This window comes from Kryptolebias marmoratus, linkage group LG15, assembly GCF_001649575.2.
Source record: "Kryptolebias marmoratus isolate JLee-2015 linkage group LG15, ASM164957v2, whole genome shotgun sequence".
NCBI lineage: Eukaryota > Metazoa > Chordata > Actinopteri > Cyprinodontiformes > Rivulidae > Kryptolebias > Kryptolebias marmoratus.
Window position 1 is genome coordinate 16215338 of NC_051444.1, and position 11375 is coordinate 16226712.

Here is an 11375-nt window from a genome sequence, read left to right on the forward strand (position 1 = left end):
ATGAGCTAACAGTTAGTTCAAGTGAGGAAAAAAAACGAAGTGGATTGCTAAAACAATTCTAAACACTATTTCATAAACCTTTTCTTAATGTGTAGGTGCAAATTTATGGTTTGCACAGTAAATTGTTTGAGTTTCAAACACGTTTTCACGGTACAGCAATAAAACAAACACAGCCATTCTTTAATGATTCTATTTAGACTTTCTGAGTTTCAATCTGAAAACTAATTATTAAAATATTAAAGAGCACCAGCCTAAAACTTTGAGTTGCTTCAGAAGGGCTCACCCAGCACACCCCCAGCTGTGGGAGTGAGAAATTAATCCTAAATCAGAATTAGAAAAACAACTCCTCCTCTTCACTTCAGCTAATTATAAATCAGACAAAATAGAAACAAGTTTTGAGGTTTAGGACGACAATATATTTACAAGTTCATAAAAAAAAATGTAATTTAAGTCTCTTTATGCTGATCTAATGTTGACATCTGCACTGTGTGCATGCAGAGTGCCACGTGAGCATTTTTGGGTTTAAAAAGCATGCTGGCTAAAATCAGTCTAAATTTAGCCAAAAGTGAAATTTGTGTAATGATCTCAATCTGGTTTTAGATGTGCATCGTGACAATTTTCTAGCAGGGATCAAATTCAGGTCTTTTGTGTAAAAAGTGTGTTTGTATCTGTTTGTAGTCCTAATGTTGCTCCCCCATTTTATTACATAATCAGGGGTTCATTGTTGCTGACATTTGTGCTTAAGATGGTAGCTGTTTTCTAAGATGGCAGCAGTCAACCTTGGTCTGGGCCCTGCTCAGACCATATGTTTGCTCATCAAAACTAAGGTTGGTCAAACAGCTATTTCCAATACATAGGATTTTTGAACATAGCCTTTTCACAGAGTCCCACTTCAAAAGATCTAAACTATCCCTTGTGTTCTGTAAGACAAGCTTTGTTGTTTTCTGAAGGACATTAGATTTAAAGTCATGCTGGGTACCACAAAAAATTGTGTAAATTAAGATGAATTAAACAATGTTCCTGTTGTGACTCACTGTAACATAATGCAATTTAAGGTCTGATTCAGAACAAAAGCAATACAGGATCTTCTGTATAAAAGAGAAGCGTGCAGTTTGAGCTTAATATAAATTACAGTTTTGTGTTCCATTATGTTAATGTCTCACAGGTGGACTTTTGTGATGCATAAAGCAGTAATAGCCTTTTTCCTCCAGACAGAATCTTAACAGCATAAAAAGGTTTAAGAATACTAAAGGAACATACTGTATATTTTTTAAATGCTGGTTTTTAATCAACATCTAGGACAGTAATTGTGAGTCAGGAAGAAAAAAATACAGTTCCTGGAAAAAGTATTCATGTTTTATGCTTTTATTGCTGCCCTAAATCAGTCAGGGTCGATATAAATTGGCCTTCTTTACAAAAAAACAAAAAAACCTTTAATGTCAAAGTGAAATCATATTTCTACAGAGTAATACCAATTAAATAAAAATATGTAATCTAAAATAAGTGATTGCATAAATATTCACTCTTTTTAAGTGACTGTCCTAATTCAACTCAGAGAAATGATTATTAAAAAGTACAAGTCATTGGGGTGGATATGAAAGGATTTCCAAGGTCCTAAACATCCCCAGGGGTTCTGTTAAATCCATCATAGAGAAATGGAAGGAATATGGGACGTGTGTAAATCTACCAAGAGCAGGACGTCCTCACAAAGTGAGAGACTGTGAAGAAGGAGAATAGAGAGAGAGGCCACCAAGACCCCTGAAGGAGCTCCAAGCTTCAGCAGGTGAGATGGGAGACACTGCACATACAACAAATCTCGACCAGCGTTTGCTTTTTACTTTTTTGTTGCTTTGTTAGTTGAGATTTATTGTGAGATGTCCTGGTGCTACATTAGCTGGCAGAGAAAAATGGTCAACTTCAAAGTAAATTGAAAGGATTACAAACTTTGATTTAAAGGTAGATTAGGATGATTATATGCTATTTTAATTACTGGGATTGCAGGATGGTGTAATTATGGAATCATGCTAATCTCAACTATAGCAAAAATCAATATTTTCATGCTTTTTGCACTGCAGCCTGTGCTCATTCCGACTCATTTTACCACCATGGGTCATATATTTTCTTTTTGTTTCACCATGCTCCCTTGCCTCTCTCCTAATGCATAAACACTATGCATGCAGCAGAAACTAAACTCCCACTGTTAAGTCAAGCTTAGAAGTGAGTGGGTAGGAACCATTTTGAGGAACCATTCTGTGATAACCTGATGACACAGGGACCATAAAAACATGGTGCACAACACTTGAATGCTGTGGATGGTGCCAACTAGACATGGAAAAATTTGTGCAGAACTGACATTTACAAACACCAGAGAGGCAGCCGGTAAGAAAACAAACTTTTGAAACAATAATGGTCTGGACTGTGTTGCTTCTAAGATGGTGTTGGAGGTGAAGCAGCCACAGAGCTAATTTCTCTGAAGGGTGTGGCCCAAACATTTCTGGTCTGTGACTTTTGTCACTTTTGTTTTATGGGCTCATTGAAGAGATAATGTGAAACATTTGATTATTGTGTCTTTATGGCATTATGAGATAAAGGGAGTATTTTTTTAAAGTTCTGTGGATAAAGTACTTGGTGGGATTTTGAAGATAGCCATAGGTTGGTTGGAAGTTTAATACTGTTGATGAAAATGTGTTTATTCAAGCTAATAGTCTTCTACTTTCACACTAACCTATTTACAAAACAAACATACAGGATGTACTCTGACATGATTGCACATCTGATTTTTGTTTTGTGTTATTTGTTAAAGGTTTTCTCACCAGAAACAAAATGATCTGAAAAAATAACCTGAAAATAAAGGAAGAAATTAAGAAAGAGGATTGTTTGGTGATTGAGTGGAATCCAGTGAAGATGTCTATCCCTGTAGAGTACAGAAGCACAGTAAATAACTTGACACCCACATTAGAGTGAAAGTTTATACATACTGGTTGCAATATAGTCATTCTTGGATATTTTCATGTGGGATAATGCATGATTCATGGAGTATAGGGTATTGCCCTCCTGTACATGGTCCCAGCTACCTGAGGACACATTTAGAGACAAACCCAGCTTTCACATTTTAGAAAAAACACATCTCTTTTAAAAGAAATTGAGATTACAACTGGATATTACAACTTTATAGACCAAGTTAAAGTCTTTCACAATGAAATAGGCAAATTACATCAGTAGTCAAACTTTTGCAAGGAGAAAAAAAACTTCCTAATGGTGGAGACAACTATCTTGGATAATAGGAGTTCTGAATAGGTCAAACGATGAAACTCAAGTTATTCAGCCTCCCACTGAATTAATTTTATGAAAGGATGATGTTTTTGAACACATAGCTGATTTTTTTTTTTGTTCTTTAGTTCTGCACATTTACTTTTTCATACAAATATGAATGATATTTGCGAGAATAACTAAAATAAGCATGCCCATGACTTGTTTTCAGTCAAGAGATGATTCAAGTTTCAAAAATTATAGGCTATTTTTCTTCTGCGACGACAAACTAATCGAAAATCCTGAATGCACACCTACTCTGTCACACAAACCAGCTGTCAGATCCATTTTTAGAGGTTTATGTCCCCTCGGGGGTAGGTGAGGTGATTTTGACTTTGCTTACCTATACTGCTTCATCAAGCTGCTTGCTGAGCAGCTGTGGACTGTACAGTGAAAAGAAGCATTGATATTAGGGATCATGTTTCCTATTACTGCAGACATAAATTGAATGTAAAGATTGACCATGAAAGCAGCAGAGAGAAAACTGATAAGGTTTAGTCATCAATGCTCAGCCGCGACTCTTGGTATGCAATTTAGACGATCCAAGCAAATAATGCTTAACTGTTTGAAATTTTATAAAACTTTTGAATTCAACAAAACACATTGTTTAAAAATTATCACCTGAGTCTATATGACAGTATTTTCTTTTAAAATATGTTTTAATTAAACAAACTGGTAATAATAACTTTATCACTTTTTCTTTTCTTTTTTTTACGTTAGATGTAAAGTAATCGTAACCTGTTTGATGAAGCACAAAATTGACGGATCAAATGATGGCCTGACTTGACTTTCTCATACAACACAGCTGGTTGCCCCTGAAAAGACCAATGGGCAACAGTTATTTAATAAAAACCCTGTGATTATGAGTCACCATCAATTATTGATGGGGTGGGGGGGCAGGTTTTGTCCGGATCAATGCTAATGTTGCGCTGGCTGAACATCGGTGCTCCTGAGAAGGAGCTTTGTAACCTGTGGTGGCTCCCTGTTGTTTTGTCTGAACATCAGCAGGTGGCCTGCGTCTTTGGGCTTTTGTTTATTGTGAACTTGAGCCTTTTTGGCACATCAGCAGATTCCCTGGAGACTTCAGTGATCTGGCTCGGCTTTCTGTGCTTAGATCTAGTTGCATCATGACCGGGGTGTTTGTATCTTAGGCTAGCATTGGTATAAAACTACAATAACATGATGGGCATACATGTATGTATGTATGTATATGTGTATATATATATATATATATATATATATATATATATATATATATATATATATATATAGTTTGTATTATTTATTGCCTGGTGCCATGAAAGGAGGTTAATTACCTATGTCTGTGTTTATGTCTGTTGGCAAAATAGCTCATGAACCACAGGACAGAGTTAATTTTTTTTTTTTTTTTAAGCAATCATTAGTTGTACATTTACAACTAATTGACTTTAAGCCTCAATATGATCCAAGATGGCTGTTACACTTAATCAACTTTAACAAACAGAAAAATGGCTACAATTCTGTTAGTTTTACAGATATTGAGCTAAAATGTGGAGTGGCAGTAGCTGAGAGTCATCATCAACACGTACTTGGAGCACTAATGGGTCGCCCAAGCTCTTTTTTTTTTTTTTAAACTTTGGCATTAACTTTGGCATTGTTGGAGACAACTCTGTTTGTTAGCAAACTATCTAATAAACCACAGTACAGCATTTTAATGAAACTCTCAGAAAATAATAACTGTTTATACATCTTTATGTCATTAACATTTGGGATCATTCAGATTCTTCGTGGCTGCCACAGCTACTCAACCTCAGCAAACACAAAATGGCAATAACCCAGTCAATTTTACAGATACTGAACCAAGATTTGGTTGTAGTAGATGAGATGAGAGGCCTCCTCCACACATACTCTGAGCACAAACAGATCTCATAAGATCATTGTTTAAAACTTTACCATGCAAGACAGCAAGGAATATTTGTTTTTTTAAATTTAATTTATATTACATCTTACACCGCATCATTTTGTCACAAAATAGTCCCACAATAAGCTCCTCTCAATAAATCCAGCTAGTTTCAGTAGCAGTTTGTTGCATGTATTTTTACTTGACAAGCAGAACTACCTCTTTGACAACAAGTATGCATGTTATGAGCAGCCAGCACCCACACCAGCTGCTGTTAAAATGAAAACATCTGCTCATTCTGGAGTTACTTTTGAACCTTTAAAACTAGGCCAGGTGGGTTAATTATAGGTTTGGAAATTTTAACTAAATATATACTGCACCAAAGCCAGACACCTCCCTCTCTGTATGTTTTCTGTGCAGCTGAAGATCCTGAGCCAAAGACAGACTCAGATGCTTCTGAATGTATCAGTGCGTCCTCGTTTTAAAGACTGTGGCTCTGCAGGTAAGTACTATATGTGTGTTTATTTTGTGATAGGTGGAATTCTCAGGGCAAAATTTCAATTACATATTTTTGGATCAATTCAACACACAGTCATTTTAATAATTTATTAGACAAGACATTAAGAAACTCACCAGGTGTGGAATTAGTAATATATGTCCCTAGTTGGAGACACTTATAGTAGAGATGGTGTCTTCACTCAGTGAATCGAGGCTACAATATAATCACGTTTCACAGGAACTATTTGCATGCCAACAAGTACAACAATGTTGAAAAATTTCATTCTCCCCCAACATTAAACTTACCCATCAATCTGGAAATGTTTGAGGGGTGCATTCAGAACATGGTACACAGGCAAGCTCAAGTGCAACAAGCTACTCTTCCCAGCACAAACTGTGTATTTATACCACACTACAGTTTTTTCTCCCCATTTTTTTTATTTAATGCTTTGCTAAAAAGCAAAGGAAAATCAAAATGAAAAGCCTGGTTCCATTAGTGCTAAGAAACTATCCATGGTGAAATGCATAGCCATAATTTCAGACAATTACAAGTTCTGCTCCCTGCCAACAGAAATGAGAAAATGTGAGAATGGCTGCAGTATTCATATGATTCATTGTTTGTCAATAAAGATGGTAAGAAGGAACAAACAGATGCTAAAGTCTACCAAAAAGCTAAATTCAAACGCACCAGAATTACACCGTAACATGCTGCATAACACATGTTAGCATATCTGACCACTTTGTTTTAGTCGTTTTTACCTTCTAGGGCTCATGGAAAGTGATTGATCAACATCAGCTCCTTAATTTTAGCAATGCAAAGTCACAGTATTTCAGAAAATTGGATGTAAACTGTAAACATGGACACATTTATTTTAGTTTCTGTGGACTGAACATTACATATGTTCTTGTCAAGCCTGAATTTCCTTGTATAGTTCATTCAATAGGATCTCACTTACAACTTGTTCACACTGGATGATGACCCTGCAATGCTCTTCATCATTTATCAGAATGTGGCTAGATCGAGGCAAACTTGGAAGACCTCCATCATGATGCATCATTACTCCGAGTACTTGCCAAATAGGATTTTTCTTGCTAATCTGTTTTGCTGAGACACTTTTCTGTGCCCTCTCCATGTTTCCTAGGTCATCATCCCCCTCCTAACATAATGATTCTATCACATACACACACACACACACACACCACGCCCCAAGTCCCATCCTGCTACAAACTTTGATTCACGTCAGGATGTAGCTATGTGCTAGAATGTATCGTCACACAAGCACACATCGGGTGGTGTGATGGGGTCGTAGACTAGGCATGAGGCCAGCACAGACAGTCCTGCTTTAACTTCTGCTTGACTGAGCCAGTGCGTGTGGGCGCCATGTCATGTCTACACTGGCACCACAGCCATCACACTCCTTTCCGCTCCAAACAGGGTGCTGGTACCACAATAATAAACCACCACAAAACCATTTTGGATCTATCATGCTCTATCAAGTGCAGTGGGGAGTCCAATATGTTCTTAATACGCACCTGAAGACCTTGGCATGACCCTGCAGAGACCATCCATGTTCTGGCTGATTCGCTGATTCTTTTTTTCTGTTACAACGGAGTTGTCAACCTGTGTGAAGGAGGCCTTATGTCCACACTTAGCCTACTTCCATCCTCTTGTCCAAATACTCTAAAGTCAAGCTCTACTAATAAATAAATAAATAAATAAATGAATAAATAAATACATAAAAAAGGTTGGGAATAAAAACCCAGTCTTCACAAAATGTGTTACATTGCCTCCAACCACCTTTTTACAAGGCTTATGACTCAGCAGACTATTAGAGATAATTGGTAAAGAAATCATTAAAACAATCATTCAGTATAATTAGTTTATATTTGAAGTTGTTCAGTTGTTGTTCTCGTTCATTAACATTTACAACGCTGTGGAAATATCACAAAGGAATCAAAAGTCACACCTTTTTGTAGGTCTCTTGTTTCTCCTGAACACACTGAAGATTTGTTTCACTTAAACATTTGGCTTCAATTGTTCAGCTACAAGACTGTTCTCAAATGTTTTCTCAACATTACTTCCAAAAGTTTCTTTAGAATGAGTAGATGTGTACGAACCTTTGATTGGTGCTGTATGATGACCTTTCATTGTTGCCTGAAAACAGTTCCTACGCCATGAATATTGGACAGAAATATCTCATTTAATTAAAGATTATTTTACAGTCAAATAAATAAACCACACATCATCAGCTCAGCTTTAATCATTTGTTTTGATACTATTAAGTGTCGCTGTATGCATATTGAAGATTTAATGACATCATGGACTCATCTGTTTGTTCATAAAAAAAATCCCTTCTTACTTTGATAAAAATATATCTAATGTTCTCCTTTTCCAGCAGAGGCAGCTCTGTGGCTACATCCAGAGCTCAAAGGGATTTTCCATCCTCAGTTGGGTAGGGAAGGAGTGGGGGTGGGGCGGGGGGGTGAAGTAGGTCACAACAAACTCTGGCCTTGTTAACACAACATGTAAATAAATAGACACATACCCACGCTGATCTAATCAGCAAAACAATTCCACCCCTATTTAAAATGTTCCACTGCACTGCTGTGAGGATGACAAGTAATTTCCCACTCTTTCATTTTCTGTCCCACAGCATCCAGATGAGAAGATTAATGACGCCTTTCAATGGGATTTACAAACGCTACCTGTCAAATGCGTTGCTTCAACCTGTCGTCTTTGACAACAGCAGACACTCTATTAAAGGAGGCCAATTATTAATCCAGTTCCTTATACACATCATTGTGGTTCATCATGCTCTGGCTCCGCCCAGACGACTGGGAATATTTAAGACAGTGAGAATAAGCATCTTGTAGTGTGACTTTACAGCTTTCTGACATGACATTTTAAAGTGCAGTGACTTTGTTGGTATTTTATTGGCTTTATTCCGTTGTTCTGTGTCATTTTCTGAGGCTGCGCGTTTTGAGCACCATCAGATCTCACAACATCTGATGTAGTTGAGCGATGCGAGAATTCCGCACAACACATTCTCAGCGCAGTCCAAAAGGAAAACCAGAATAGATTTCAAAAGCAAAAAAGGAAATCACAGCATGTTGAATCAATTTCTGCACCGAGACGAGATCATGAATTTCAGTGTATATGAAATTGTCAGGCAGCGAGGACGTGGCACATTACAAAGATAAAGAGAGAAGGAATGATGATCATGCGTTTTGACTGGAGGCTGCCGAGACAAGAGAGACCCCGGCGAGTTGGGAGGCAGTGTTACTGCTTTGCCCTCCTCCACGCAGGGCAATGAAAAATCCATCTGCATTGCAGCACAGCACAGTTTGATTCGCTTTGGAGCAGTGTAGTTCTTGTTTTTTTTTTTTTTTTTCCTCTCTTTTTTTTCCCTCTTAAGAAGACGAAAAGGGAAAGTATCAGCGTGAAACAGATGAAAATATTGTACAAGTAAAAAAAGAAAATAGTTCTTTCACACACAAGTCTGAAGTGATCAAAAGGGATCTGAGCTTACATTTGCATTAGGAAAATCATTTCCACTCACACTCCCCTCTTCATTTGTCTTGTTTCTCAGTGAGCTTTATGTTTGGTGCCTCAGTTTAAATGACACGAAGATGCAGGAAATTGTTGGAAATAATCACACTTTCAAACTGAATTTGAGGAAGGAGAATAAAATCTTAATCTGTCTGAAAAGTAGCATACTGTACAGGGCTTGTATTCTAATATTAGCTTTACCCAAACCCAGAAATCTTGCTCACACATGTAAATAAAAATAATTCTAATTCATAAATATATACTTGACTGAAACAGAAGGTTTTTTGGACCATTTTAAATCCATGAAATGTATCCCGTTTACCACTTTAATTGCTTAAATCTGAATTAGTTAGAAAACAGGACTTCTCTTTTAAAAAAAAAATACAAATCCCTCTCTGTCCATTGCCTAATACAATCTGTTCTATTTATTTCCTCTAAATAATTATAACCAGTTTCGGCAGTGATCATATATGAGCAGTATTTAACATGAGGTCTCAGAGCAACGATCCTCATCCAGAACTGGAAAAAAAAAGAAAAACTTTTGTCTTGTGGCTTGAGCATCAATTGTCAACTTATGTCGCCCCATCATCAAGTAGTCTACGCATTGTCTCATAATTCTGCCACGTTTTTTGAATCTTTGAAGCTCCCCCCCCCACCGTAGGTGTGTCTGAGACCAGATGTATTTCATGTTAGGAGACAAACTCTTGATTACATGCCTCATGTTTGTCAGCTCTAATTTGCCAACATGACTTCAGAGCAGAGTTCACTGGCATCTGGCCGAACAGCTGCACGTGTTTAATTGCTTTTCCAATTAATTGAGCAGCAAGACCCAGACATAAACATTATGCATGCACTTTGAGAGGGCTGGGATCAGTAGGACGGCTTTTATTGTCCACCACATTTGAAAGTGTGGATGTTGCAACTGCAGGCTGGTGCTAAATATTTCGTTTCACTTTGGACGCTTCATTTTAGTTTTGTTCTCACTAACAGTTTGCTTTGGGAAGCAAAAGGTACATTGAAGCAACATATAATCCTAGGCTTTGGTGCTATAACGCAGCAGATGTTAAAATCTGACAAACATACTGCTTCAGCAAGAGGCAGAGCAATGAGCAAGATTCAAAAGTGCCCTAACATAGCCAAGGGGAATGTGTTTTATGTAGGGGGTGCTGTGGGAACATGTAAAGTAAGAAAAGCTGAAGTACTCAAAAACAGGGACAAACAGGAACTTAATTCCCCCATATTAATAAGTTACTGTCATAAAAAAATCGGAAAAATATAACTGATTTATGAACTTACAGAACACTAGTGGACATTGTTTTTTCTTCACTCATTCATTCATTAATTTCTTTATGTTTACCACATTATTTCTTCTCATCTACAGAGAGGTGCTGTATCGCCCCGAGCACCTTCAGTTCCCACAGCCTTGTGTTCAGGGTAGATCTGGGTACATGACGTGTTTAGTTGTTGCAAACAATTGTGATTTGGTTTACGAAAAAAAAACAAAAACAAAACATCTTTTGCAACCTTACATGTCTTTTATTGGGCATTTAAATTTGTATTTTGTGAGGTTAAATGTTATGACCAGCTAATGAAATGAGCACCATATGTTCAGTTCTACAACACTGAGATCATTTAACCCAAACTTGTAGCAAATTGTTTCAAGACAAAAATGATCACACTTATGTTGGCAAATAAACATCTGCCATTTGATTTTTACTGCCTGTGACCACGAAAGGCAGGCAATCATGTAATCAGGAATCTATGTGAGTCTGTCTGGGATAAATGTATTTTTGGTTGACAGAAGCGATAATTTGCTGAATGAGCTCCTGGTCCCCCACAGCACTGTATGTGATGCTTTTTATGTTGCAAAACCTCCATCATGATTCTTTAAATGTAGAGAATATGTATTTTCAAAATCCTAATTTTAAAGAAGAATTTTGTGTGACTGCTGTGAAAGCCTGACTAAATAAGGCTGTAGAACATGATTAACATTAGGTTTCCACTCGATAGCTGCGAAGTTGTGTGTGTGCGTGTATGTGTATATATATATATATATATATATATATATATATATATATATATATATATATATATATATATATATATATATATTATGGCATGCCGTTCAGGAAATTATTG

General features: G+C 36.9%; 1 long non-coding RNA gene across 1 annotated transcript in view; it reads left to right on the plus strand.

The window, feature by feature from the left end:
- Positions 1-2006: 2006 nt before the first annotated feature.
- LOC112450757 overlaps positions 2007-11375 on the plus strand; it is an 83817-nt gene continuing 74448 nt past the window's right edge. The window contains exons 1-2 of the long non-coding RNA XR_003039438.2: positions 2007-2379; positions 5609-5690. This is a non-coding gene — a long non-coding RNA (uncharacterized LOC112450757). The remainder of the gene's footprint in view (positions 2380-5608; positions 5691-11375) is intronic.